This window comes from Somniosus microcephalus, unplaced genomic scaffold (assembly GCF_052327205.1).
Source record: "Somniosus microcephalus isolate GS21.2 unplaced genomic scaffold, FLI_Smic_1.0 unresolved_chr5, whole genome shotgun sequence".
NCBI classification, from domain to species: domain Eukaryota; kingdom Metazoa; phylum Chordata; class Chondrichthyes; order Squaliformes; family Somniosidae; genus Somniosus; species Somniosus microcephalus.
In genome coordinates, this window is record NW_028225183.1 from 15,842,578 (window position 1) to 15,856,528 (window position 13,951).

The 13,951-nt window shown below is 43.8% G+C and overlaps 1 non-coding gene across 1 annotated transcript; it reads left to right on the plus strand.

Moving 5' to 3' along the window:
- The first annotated feature begins 1,374 nt into the window (after nucleotides 1-1,374).
- Nucleotides 1,375-1,538, plus strand: LOC147087627 (U1 spliceosomal RNA). The gene has a single exon (XR_015075488.1). It is a non-coding gene; the product is annotated as a U1 spliceosomal RNA (small nuclear RNA).
- Nucleotides 1,539-13,951: the final 12,413 nt, after the last annotated feature.

The following is a 13,951-nucleotide window of genomic DNA, read 5'->3' on the forward strand; positions in this document are numbered from 1 at the left end:
GTCAGATGGGCGGAACAGTGGAAAATGGAATTTAACCCGGCAAAGTGCGAGGTGATGCACTTTGGGGGGGCTAACAAGGCAAAGGAATACACAATGAATGGAAAGACCCTAGGCAAGACGGAGGGTCAGAGGGATCTGGGTGTGCAAGTACACAGATCCCTGAAGGTGGTGGAACAGCTGGATAAGGTGGTAAAAAAGGCATATGGGATACTGGCCTTCATTTGCCGAGGCATTGAATATAAGAGCAAGGAGGTTATGATGGAGCTATATAAAACACTGGTTAGGCCAGAGCTGGAATACTGTGTGAAGTTCTGGTCGCCACACTACAGGAAGGATGTGATCACGTTAGAAAGGGTGCAGAGGAGGTTCACCAGGATGTTACCAGGGCTGGAGCGCTTCAGCTATGAAGAGAGACTGGGCAGATTGGGTTTGTTTTCCTTGGAGCAGAGGAGGCTGAGGAGGGACATGATTGAGGTGTACAAAATTATGAGGGGCATAGATAGGATGGATGCTGAGGAGCTTTTTCCCTTAGTAGAGGGGTCAGTAACTAGGGGGCATAGATTCAAGGTAAAGGGCGGGAGGTTTAGAGGGGATTGAGAAAGAACTTTTTCAACCAGAGGGTGGTTGGAGTCTGGAACTCACTGCCTGAAAGGGTTGTGGAGGCAGAAACCCTCACAACATTTAAAAAGCATTCGGATGTGCACTTGAAATGCCATAGCATACAAGGCTACGGGCCAAATGCTGGAATATGGGATTATATTAGACAGGGCTTGATGGCCGGCGCGGACACAATGAGCCGAAGGGCCTCTATCCGTGCTGTATTACTCTATGACTCTATGACTCTATGACTATTATGAGACAACAATGTGAAACCCGCTTAAATAAAAGAAGGTAGGCTTATTGGTGAAATATTTCAACCACAGTGAGTGAGTGTGACAATGATGAAGATTTAATGGGCCAGAACCTCACTATGTCCCTATCGGTCTTTATGGGCAAAACTTGATAATTGCGTATTCGTACACATCAGATTCAGAATTATTGTTCATATGAAGATAAGACAAACATTTACTTCAGGTGCAATAGATATAAGGAGAGATTTATGTCCAGAAAATTTTCCGTGGCCTGAAGAAAAGTTACTGAGGGAGCGGACCTTTCCTTTTAAGGGCAATATGCAAATATGCATGTCTATCTCTTTATTATTGCAGCGTTTTGTCAAATGCTATATCATTATATATTGCAATATTTTCGCAGAATCGACATGAGAAAACAACAGCACTTCCTGAATGAAGGGGAATTTTGATCATAAAGAACGAGTCGTTGAGATGGTAAGAGGCAGCGAATGATGTGGCAAGGCAATGTGTGCCAATAGAAAGCATACTTATCTGGCAGGGAAAAGACCATGATCATGAAGGTGATTCTCCTAGGACGAGGCTAGCTCATTGCACTTCAGATGTGCTGACGTCTGCGATGTCCACAAATGCGGGATACTCGACTGCAAAATTTGTGGTAGTGGGGGACTGCGTTCACGCTATCCCCTGGCTTTACAATTAAAATTAGATTTTCAACTAACCTCTCAAATTCCCTGTTTTTTTTGCTTTCAATGCTAACTTTGCTTGGTTCCCGACTGAGGGAGCTGTGATGCAAAACGGCCTTTCTCCAAAACACAGCCTATTCAAATCCACTCATAAGCGATTCCCAAAGCTCACATTTCATTTCCTCACTACGCTCACATTTATATTCATTTTTATAAATAAGAAATTACATATTTTGCACAAAAAATCAAAAATTATTCATTCTTACAAATCCACACTGAGAACAACCAGACTTTCAAAGCTGCATGCCAACTCTGCATTTTGGCAAAATGTTTAACCTTGTTAACTACAGAAACAATGATACAGCACCGAACCAGGTCATTCGGCCCATCGTACCTCTGCTGGCTCTTTCAAAGGGCTATCCAATTAATCATACTCCTCTGTTCCTTCACCAAATCCCTGCAACTATTTTACCATCAAATATTATCCACTTTACCTTTTCAACATTACTGCTCAATTTGCTACAACCACCCTTTCAGGCAGAGCATTGCAGGCACTCACAACAATTTGCTGCATTACTGTTTTTCTCCTCATCGAGGAGGAGTCGGGGAAGCTTCCTACTGGTTCTTTTGCAAATGTTCTTAAATCTGTGTCCACTGTAACTGACAGTGGAAACAGTTTCTCCTTATTGACTTGTTATCTTTTATTTATATAGCACTATTAAGGTAGAACAACGTCCCAAGGCACTCCAACGGAGCGTTATCAAAAGAAGTTCACACGCTACTGCACAAAAAGATATTAGGACATTAAAATAGAAAATGCTGGAAATACTCAACAGGTCAGATACCATCTGTGGAAAGAGTAACAGAGTTGTTGTAGAGAAGAGTAGAACTTCATCAAGGTTCTGACGAAGTGTCATCGACCTGAAACGTTAACCCTTTTTTTCTCTCTCCACAGGTGCTGCCTTACTTGCAAGTATTTTCAGCATTTTCGTTTTTTTTTCAGATTTCCAGCATCCGCAGTATTTTGCTTTTGTATTTGAGATATTAGGACAGGTGAGCAAAAGCTTGGTCGAAAAGGTAGGTTTTAAGGAGCGTCTTAAAGGAGGAGAGAGAGGGAAGTGGCGCAGTTTTGGGAGGGAACTCCTGATTTTAGGGCCTAGGCAGCTGAAAGCACGCCGGTCAAAGGTGGAGCAAATAAAATAGGAATGCACAAGAGGCCCGAATGGCAGGTGCACAGAGATCAAAGGCAACATGAGGGCACAAAATTTTAAGTAGCTTGTGGATATCATCTGGAATTCACTGCCTGAAAGGGTGCTGGAGGCAGATTCAATTGTGGCTTTCAAAAGGGAATTGGATATGGACTTGAAAGGAAAATAATTGCAGGTCTATGGGGGAAGGGTGTGGGAGTGCGACTAGCTGAGGTGCTCTTTTGGAGAGCCGGCATGGGCTCCACAGGCTGAATGGCCTCCTTCTGTGCTGCAGCCATTCTATTATATGATCTCGGAGATATGTAGCCAATGGTCCCTCTGGCTTGTTTCTTTGGCCTGCCGGGCCCCGCCAACGGGCTGTGCGACCTATTCAAAATTCAGCACATGCACGTTATTTCTCTTTAAAGGCCGGCTCACCGGATGCACGGGACCTGCAGCGTGCTGTGTTTCTGTGTGGCCTTGAAGAGAGCATTGGTTGTAGTGTGTTTTGGTTGGATGTTAAATTGAAAGGGAGTGTCGAGCCCGTGGAGGGATTTGAAAACAGGAGCATTTTAAAATCGAGGCATTGCTGGACTGTGACCCAATGTAGGTCAGCGAGCACAGGGGGTGATGGTGAACGAGTCTTTGTGCGAGATACGATACGCGCAGCAGGGTTTTTGCAGAACTAACCCTTTAGTAACTTCTTTATGTATTGATGAATGTGTGTGGTTAGAGCCATGCGGCCTGTTGAGCCGTAAAAATCTATCTATCTCAGCCTTGAATATTCTCAAACACTCAGCATTCACAGCTATCTGGGTCAGAGAATTCCAAAGAGGCACAACCATCTGAGTGAAGAAATTCCTCCTCATCTCGGTCTTAAATGGCCTACACCTTATCCTGAGACTATGCCCCCTAGTTCTAGACACTCCAGCCAAGGGAAACAACCTCTCATACTCTACCGTTTTAATCCCTTTCAGAATCTTGTATGGTTCAACGAGATCACCTCTCATTCATTTAAACTCCAGATAGTATAGGCCCATTTCTCAACATAGGACAGCCCTGTCATGTTGTTTGCAAAGTAAAATGGCTCAGTTCGTAGAAGGTCCTGCTGATATTTCCTGCTACAGGACATCTTTTTGATTTAAGGCAAAACTGAAATGGAACAGGAGAAATCCTTAATGGAAGCATTGACCATGCTAGAGGAAGTTAGGATTGCTGCACTGTTGACTCGAATACTTCAATGTTTCCAGTGTCTCCCTTAAATATAAGAAAATAAAGGGACATTTATATTCCACCTCCGTCTCTAAGCTCTTAATGTGGCATTTCCTTCTATCATTTAATCACTATGATTATACTGAAAGATCATACTGAAAAAGTGAGAAATATTGCAAACGTCAACAACAACTTGTACTTATATAGCGCTTTTAACATAGTTATAACGTCCCAAGACATTTCACAGGACTATTATGAGACAACAATGTGAAACCCGCTTAAATAAAAGAAGGTAGGTTTATTGGTGAAATAATTCAACCACAGTGAGTGAATGTGACAAGGGATGAAGACTTGATGGGCCAGAACCTCACTATGTCCCTATCGGAGAGAGAGAGAGAGAGAGAGAGAGTTTCAACTAACTTCTCAAATGCGCTGTTATTTTGCTTTCAATCCTAACTTTGCTTTGTTCCCGACTGAAGCAGCTGTGATGCAAAACGGCCTTTCTCCAAAACACAGCCTATTCAAATCCACTCATAAGCGATTCCCAAAGCTCACATTTCATTTCCTCTCTACGCTCACATTTATATTCATTTTTACAAATAAGAAATTACATATTTTGCAAAAAATTCAAAAATTATTCATTCTTACAAATCCACACCGAGTACAACCAGACATTCAAAGCTGCATGCCAACTCTGCACTTTCGCAAAATGTTTAACCTTGTTAACTACAGAAACAATGATACAGCAGAGAACCAGGTCATTCGGCCCATCGTACCTCTGCTGGCTCTTTCAAAGGGCTATCCAATTAATCATACTCCTCTGTTTTTTCACCAAATCCCTGCAATTATTTCACCATCAAATATTATCCAAATTACCTTTTCAGCATTACTATTCAATTTGCTTCAACCACCCTTTCAGGCATAGCATTCGAGGCACTCACAATAATTTGCTGCATTACTGTTTCTCACCTCATCGAGGGGGAGTCGGGGAAACTTCCTACTGGTTCTTTTCCAGATGTTCTTAAATCTGTGTCCACTGTAACTGACACTGGAAACAGCTTCTCCTTATTGACTTGTTATCTTTATTTATATAGCACTACTAACGTAGCAAAACGTCCCAAGGCACTCCACAAGAGCGTTATCAAAAATAATTCACACCCTGCCTCACAAAAAGATATTAGGACATAAATAAAGAAAATGCCGGAAGTACTCATCAGGTCAGGCAGCATCTGTGTGGAGAGAAAAACAGGGCTAACGTTTCAGGTCGATGACCCTTCGTCAGAACCTTGATGAAGTTCTACTCTTCTCTACAACAACTCTGTTACTCTCTCCACAGATGCTGCCTGACTTGCAAGTATTTGCAGCATTTTCGTTTATTATTTCAGATTTCCAGCATGTGCAGTATTTTGCTTTTGTATTTGAGATATTAGGACAGATGAGCAAAAGCTTGGTCGAAGAGATAGGTTTTAAGGATCATCTTAAAGGAGGAGAGAGAGGGAAGTGGCGCAGTTTTGGGAGGGAACTCCTGACTTTAGGGCCTAGGCATCTGAAAGCACGCCGGTCAAAGATGGAGCAAATAAAACAGGAATACGCAAGAGGCCCGAATTGCAGGAGCACAGAGATCAAAGGCAACATGAGGGCAAAACTTTTCCGTAGCATGTGGATAGCATCTGGAATTCACTGAGTGAAAGGGTGCTGGAGGGAGATTCAATTGTGGCTTTCAAGAGCGAATTAGATATGGATCTGAAAGGAAAAAAAATGCAGGTCTATGGGGAAACGGTGTGGGAGTGGGACAAGCTGAGGTGCTCTTTCAGAGAGCCGGAACGGGCTCCTCAGGCTGAATGGCCTCCTTCTGTGCTGCAGCCATTCTATTATATGATCTCGGAGAGTTGTAGGCAATGGTCCCTCTGGCTTGTTTCTTTGGCCTGCCAGGCCCCGTCAACGGGCTGTGCGACCTATTCAAAATTCAGCACATGCACATTATTTCTCTTTAAATGCCGGCTCACCAGATGCATGGGACCTGCAGCGTGCTGTGTTTCTGTGTGGCCTTGAAGGGTGAATTGGTTGTAGTGTGTTTTGTTTGGAGGTTAAAGTGAAAGCGAGGGCCGAGCCCGTGGAGGGATTTGAAAGCAAGAGAATTATAAAATCGAGGCTTTGCTAGACTGTGACCCAATGTAGGTTCAGCGAACACAGGGGGTGATGGTGAACGAGTCTTGGTGCTAGATGCGATATGCGCTGCAGGGTTTTTGCAGAAGTAACCCTTTTCTTTTACTTCATTATGTATTGATGAATGTTTGTGGTTAGAGGCATGCGGCCCGTTGAGCCATAAAAATCTATCTATCTCAGCCTTGAATATTCTCAAACACTCAGCATTCACAGCCCTCTGGGGCAGAGAATTCCAAAGATGCACAACCCTCTGAGTGAAGAAATTCCTCCTCATCTCGGTCTTAAATGGCCTACCCCTTATCCCGAGACTATGCCCCCTAGTTCTAGACACTCCAGCCAATGGAAACAACCTCTCAGCCTCTACCCTTTCAATCCCTTTCATTATCTTGTATGGTTCAATGAGATCATCTCTCATTCTTCTAAACTCCCGAGAGTATAGGCCCATTTCTCATCATAGGAGAGCCCTCTCGTGTTGTTTGCAAAGGATAATGCCTCAGTTCCTAGAAGGTCCTGCTGATATTCCATGCTATAGGACATCATTTTGATTTAAGGCAAAACTGAAATGGAACAGCAGAAAGCCTTACTGGAAGCATTGACCATGCTGGAGTAAGTTAGGATTGCTGCACTGTTGGCTCGAATACTTCAATATTTCCGGTGTCTCCCTTACATATAACAACATAAAGGGACACTTATTTTCCACCTCCGTCTCTAAGCTCTTAATGTGGCATTTCCTTATATCATTTAATCACTATCATTATACTGAATGATCATACTGAAAAGAGTGAGAAATATTGCAAACGACAACAACAACTTGTATTTATATAGCGCTTTTAACATAGTTAAAACGTCCCAAGACACTTCACAGGCCTATTATGAGACAACAATGTGAAAACCGCTTAAACAAAAGAAGGTAGGTTTATTGGTGAATTATTTCAACCACAGTGAGTAAATGTGACAAGTGATGAAGACTTGATCGGCCAGAACCTCACTATGTCCCTATCGGTCTTTATGGGCAAAACTTGAAAATTGCTTTTTCAAACAAATAAGATTTCGAATTATTCTTCGTATGAAGATATGACAAACATTTATTTCAGATGCAATAAATAAAAGGAGAGATTTATTTCCAAAAAACTTTCTGCGGCCTGAAGAAAAGTTAATGAGGGAGCGTTTGTTGCCTTTTAAGGGCAATATGCAAATATGCATGACCGGCTCTATATAATTGCAGATTTTTGTCAAAGTTTATATCATTATATATTGCAATATTTTAGCAGAATCGACATGAGAAAACAACAGCACTCTCTGTGTTCTGGACTTGTTAGATGTAGGTAGCACCCCTAGTGGTTGTTATTGTATAGCAGCGTGTTATTTGACCTTCTTCCTGTCTGCATCGGAAGTAATATTCGAGGAAGTGTTTTCTCAGTTGTGAACAAGGCAGCTTGTTTTCTATCCTCCTCCATCCTTCCTTATATTCTAGGAAAGACGCAATGTCTGTCAGTATCCTTGTTTGGTAACATAATAACTACCTTGCGGTATAGTATTTTAACAATACTTTGTCAATAAGAAGTTTATTAGCTGCTAGCTACTGAGGGTTAGCTTCAGTGCTATTTTTTATACAGTTACCTAATTACCTGTGTTGAGCAGTCAATTCTGTTTTCATAAACTTTTTTTGCATCTTATGTAACTTCTAATGTAGAGTACTCTACTATGTGTTCAAAACATACTTTGTCTTTGTTTACAATTTCACACTTTTATTCAAGTAAATCTTCAAAACAGCACCCTGTTTCAAATAACGCAGCGGGCGGTTGAAGCCAGATCAAACAGGTCTGAAGTGGGTTCACTCCCATTCCTTTAGGAGACGCTGGTCGACGAGTGGAAAATCTCTCCTTATTTGCTCCTCCATTCTCGAAGGAGACAAAAAGTAACTAAAACATGCTGAAACCCGGGATCGATGCAGGGGCCATTAAATTTGCTGTCGAACGCTCTCCCAATTGAACTATTTCAGCTTCACAGCAAATTCGATGTTGTGTCATTATTTTGGACGTTTTTCTAACCCCGGGTGGAATTGCTCCTCCCTCTCATTCCTCACTCCGGTCAACGTGACCCGACTAGATCTCGGAGCTCAGGTTGTGTTAATGTAAAACTGGGGCGTTGATAAGCATACATAGGTGACACAGCAGGTGCAACCTCACCATATTGGAAACAGCGTGCCTGATACGAGACTCCCAAACCAAGCGCTCTACTCGGAGCTCCAGCATGGCAAGAGAGCCCGAGGTGGGCAGAGGAAACACTTCAAGGACACCCTCAAAGCCTCCTTGAGAAAGTGTAACATCCCCACCGACATCTGGGCATCCCTGGCCCAAGACCGCACAAAGCGGATGAGAAGCAGCCGGAAATGCTCCGGACACCACGACTCTCTTCGCCAGGAGCAATCAGAAGCTAAGTGCAGGCAGTGCAAGCAGCGCACGTCAACCCAAGCACTCCACCCACCTGCCCTTTCAATCACCGTCTGCCCCACCTGTGCCAGAGACTGTAGGTCCCACATTGTATGCATTAGTCTCCTGTGAACTAAATTTTAACGTGGAAGCAAGTCACCCTCGGTTCCGAGGGACTGCTTAAGAACACAGCTTGAAATGCACTGAAGTGTTCAAATCAAGTTACAGAACTCAACACATGTGTAAAATTTCCTGTACTTTTCTCGGCACTGATGAGTTGTGAAGGGAGAGTCGGGCCGAAGTCTCACTGACCCGCACTGATCACGAGCCAAGCTGAAATGATGTCAAATTCAATCTTCAGCAGGTATGGAGCTGAGCCCCACACAGAACTGAAAATGCCCAGGCTCCATCCCCGGCCTGTCCTCTCTTAGTTCCTCTCTCAGTGGGGCACTGAGCTATACAGGAATGACTCAGGCCTAATGAATATCTTAATGCTCAGTTTAAATTATCACTGCCCACGGCCCAGACAATCTCTGATTCCAGTCTTGCACACGTTGCTCAGTTTCAAATGTTGCATTATTCACACTGGTAAGTAATTGATTGATAGCCGTGCGTTTGATAAGTGAGCCAGCAGATGTATCGAAGACTGATAATAACCGTGACTGTCCCGGACACTGTGAGGTGCAGTTAACTGTTGGCAACATTGAAAGTGTCAATCAGCCAGTGTAAATGTTGACCGAAAGGGCGAATCATTTCCTGCTGACTTTGAAACACACGCATTTTACAGAAATCAATGAAGTGTATTTTTTATCGCTGTATAAAGAATGATGTTGAGCAGCGGTGTGGAAAGTTGAAAGGTTGATCAGGAGCCAGCATTGCTTCACACGGGTGCTTTGATTGGTGGTATTTCAAACAGCCCCAAAACACACTGTCCACTGACCGGGAATCTAACCCAGGTTGCGGCGGTGAAAGCGCCGAATCCTAACCACTAGACCACCAGGAAAGCTGCAGGAAGCTTTCTGCCAACAAGCTGAGCAACGCAGTATTTCCTCCTTGCTGCTTTGAAATTCGGATCACTTTCATGCCAGGCAAACTTTTCGTATAAGATGACATTTTTTAGGTGAGATCACAAAGGACATTTTCACGAAAGCACAGCACAAAGGGCGGGTAGGCGTCCACTTGGAATCTATTTCCTTTTGTGCGCTTCTCAGAGACAAAGACACAGAGTCAGAGAGAAGCCGTCGGGGTTTTGAATACTCACCACTATAATATCAAGTACAATGTAGAGGAAATGGTTATGCAGTGCTTGAGACAAAGACTCAAACACACACACAAACACAGGCGTGTGCTCTCTTTGTAAGGGTATGTCTCAGGTATCATTCTGAGTGTCATGGATTCGGCCAATCGAGTCAGTGCTGTCTCATTGAAAGAGCAGTCGTGCTTATTCCCGCTGTTATCTCATTTTGTCTGTCCTCTCAACCCTCCTCAGTGCCCCCCACAAAAGGCAAACAGACGGAGAACACTATACTAACGAGAAATTGTTGCAGGAAGTTGTTATACATTTCTTCATATGCCAGTACATCGTTTAAAATTATTTTAGTTCATTTTTTTCTGTTCAACTTTTTCAAGGAGCAGTTTAGTAGATGCACACAGGTTTAAACTTGTGGATGTTAAATAGCCTCCCAACCAGGCAGTATGAACCCTGGTCTCCCGCATGACAAGTGGGGATACTCACCACAATACTAACGGGGAACTGAAAAATGCCGAGCCTGTCAGAGTAAGAATCGACAGGTGAACAGAGGGTCAAAGAAGCAGAATGGACAGAAATAAGAATAAGAACAGATGAAATAGGAGCAGGAGTGGGCCATCGGCCCTTCGAGCCTACCCCGCCATTCAATAAGTTCATGGCTGATCAGGTTTTCGACTCAATGCCACTTTCCCGCTTGCTCCCCATTACCCTTGACTCCCCTGTAGCGCTAACATATATCTACCTGTGCCTTGAATATAATCAATGACTCTGCCTCCACAGCTCTCTGTGGTAGAGGATATCAAGGATTCCCGACCCTCTGAGAGAAGATATTCCTCTCATCTCCGTTTTAAATGGGCAACCCCTGTTCCTGGAACGTTGTCGCCTGGTTCTAGATTCCCACAGGAGGGAAACATCCTCCCTGCATCTGCCCTGTCAAGCCCCCTCAGAACCATATACAGAGACAAAGAGGAAGACAGAGACAAAGATAGAAATAGAGAACGAGAGCCTCAGTTTGACGTCTTACAGAGTGGTCCAAGGGATAAGGGACATCAGTTATGATGAGAGTCTGGAGAAGCTGGGATTCTTTTCCTCAGAAGGATAAGAGGAAATTCAATAGAGGCTTTCAAAACTACAAGGGGTTTTGAAAGAGGAAATAAGGAGAAAGAATTTCCAGTGGCAGGAAGGACGGTTACCAAGGACACCGATTGAAGATAACCGGCAAAACAACCAGTATGGGGAGAATTGTCTTACGCAGCAAGGGCTCAGGCCTAATGAATATCTTAATGCTCAGGATAAGTTATTACGGCCCATGCACTCTCTCATTCCAGTCTTGCGAACGTTGCTAATGTTTCAAATGTGGCATTTTTCACACAGCAATGAGTTGATTGATAGCCGTGCTGTGATAAGCTAATTTGTTCGGGAGACGCAGTCAGCAAGAAAATACATGGAAGACGGATAATAACCGTGACTGTTCTGAGACTGTGAGCTAGAGTTAAATGTGGGCATGTCAACAATTAAAATGTCTAGTTCCAAATGGCATTTCCTGCTGACGTTGGACAGCAGGCATTTTACATAAAGCAATGAAATTCATTTTGTACTTCTGTACCGAATGATGAGCTGCTGACTGTTGAGGAAGCAGTGTGGAAAGTTGAAAGGTTGATCAGGAGCAAGCATTGCTGCGCGAGGGTGCTTTGATTGGTCGTATTTCAAACAGCCCCAAAATGCACTTTTCCCTGAACGAGAATCTAACCCGGGCCACGGCGGTGAAAGCGCCGAATTCTAACCACTAGACCACCAGCGAAGCAGCAGGAAACTTTCTGCCAACAACCTGAGCAACGCAATCTTTCCTCCTTGCTGCGTTGAATTTCGGATCACTTTCATGCCTGGCAAAGTTTTCGTACAAGATGACATTTTATAGGTGAGATCACAAAGGACATGTTCGCGAAAGCACAGCACAAAGGGCGGGTAGACGCCCACTTGGAATCTATTTCCTCCTGTGCTTTTCTCAGAGACTGAGACACACAGTCAGAGAGAAGCCGTCGGGGTTTTAATACTCACCATTATAATATCAAGTACAATGTACAGGAAATGGCTATGCAATGCTTGAGACAAAGACTCAAACACACACACACAAACATAGGTGTGTGCTCTCTTTGTATGGGTATGTCTCAGATATCAATCTGAGTGTCATGGATTCCTGCAGGATTGACGCACAGTGGGAGGCCATTCGGCCAATCGTGTCATTGCTGCCTCTTTGAAAGAGCAGTCGTGCTTACTCCCGCTGTTATCTCATTTTGTCTGTTCTCTCAACCCTCCCCAGTGCCCCACACAAAAGGCAAACAGACGGAGAACACTATACTAACGAGAAATTTTGCAGGAAGCTGTTATACATTTCTACATATGCCAGTACATCTTTTAAAATTAATTTAGTTCATTTTTTTCTGTTCATCTTTTTCAGGGAGCATTTTAAGTAGATGAGCATAGGTTTAAAATTGTGGAAGTTAAAAAGCCTCCACGTCGGGGAATTGAACCACGGTCTCCCACGTGACAAGCTCACCACTATACTAATGAGGAACTAAGTAATGCCGAGCCTGTTAGAGCAAGAAGCGACCGGTGAACAGAGCGACAAAGAGGCAGAAAGGACAGAAATAAGAATAAGACCAGAATAAATAGGAACAGGAGTGGGCCATTCGGCCCCTCGATGCCTGCCCACCCATTCAATAAGATCATCACTGATCAGAACTTCGACTCAACGCCACTTTCCCGCCCGCTCCCCATTACGCTTGACTCCCCTGTCGTGCAAACATATGTCTATCTGTGCCTTGAATATACTCAATGACTCCGCCTCTACAGCTCTCTGGGGTAGAGGATTCCAAGGATTCACGACCTCTGAGAGAAGAAATTCCTCTCATCTCCGTTTTAAATGGGCAACCCCTGTTCCTGAAACGTTGCTGCCTAGTTTCAGATTCCCCCAGGAGGGGAAACATCCTCCCTGCATCTACCCTGTCAAGCCCCCTCAGAATCATATACAGAGACAAAGAGGAAGACAGAGACAAAGATATACATGCAGAGCGAGAGCCTCAGTTTGACATCTTACAGAGTGGTCCAAGGGATAAGGGACGTCAGTTATGTTGAGAGTGTGGAGAAGCTGGGATCCTTTCCCTCAGAAGTTTAAGAGGAAATTTAATAGAGGCTTTCAAAATTACAAGGGGTTTTGAAAGAGGAAATAAGGAGAAACGCTTGCCAGTGTCAGGAGTGACGGTAACCAGAGGACACCGATTGAAGATAACCAGCAAAACAACTAGTTTGGGGAGAATTGTCTTACACAGCAATGGCTCAGGCCTAATGAATATCTTAAAGCTCAGCATAAGTTTTCACGGCCCAGGCACTCTCTCATTAAAGTCCTGCGCACGTTGCTAATGTTTCAAATGTGGCATTTTTCACCCTGGCAATGAATTGCTTGATAACCGTGCTGTGATAATCTAAGTTTGTTAGGAAGATGCAGTCAGCAAGAAAGTACATGGAAGACGGATAATAACCGTGACTGTTGTGAGAGTGTGAGCTACAGTTAAATGTGGGCATGTAAACATTGGAAGTGTCTAGTTCCAAATGGCATTTCCTGCTGACATTGAAACAGGAGGCATTTTACAGAAAGCAATGAAATTCATTTTATACCTCTGTACCGAATGATGAGCTGCTGACTGTTGAGGCAGCAGTGTGGAAATTTGAAAGGTTGATCAGGAGCAAGCATTGCTTCATGAGGGTGCTTTGATTGGTGGCATTTCAAACAGCCCCAAAATGCACTGTTTCCTGACCGGGAATCGAATCCGGGCCGCGGCGTTGAAAGCACCGAATTCTAACCACTAGACCAGCATGGAAGCTGCAGGAAGCGTTCTGCCAACATGGTGAGCTACGCAGTCTTTCCTCCTTGCTGCTTTGAATTTTGGATCACTTTCACGCCAGGCAAACTTTTCGTACAAGATGACATTTTTTAGGTAGGATCACAAAGGACATGTTTGCGAAAGCACAGCACCAACGGCGGGTAGGCGTCCACTTGGAATCTATTTCCTTCTGTGCTTTTCTTAGAGACAGAGACACACACAGTCAGAGAGAAGCCGTCGGGGTTTTGAATACTCACCACTATAAAATCAATACAATGTAGAGGAAATGG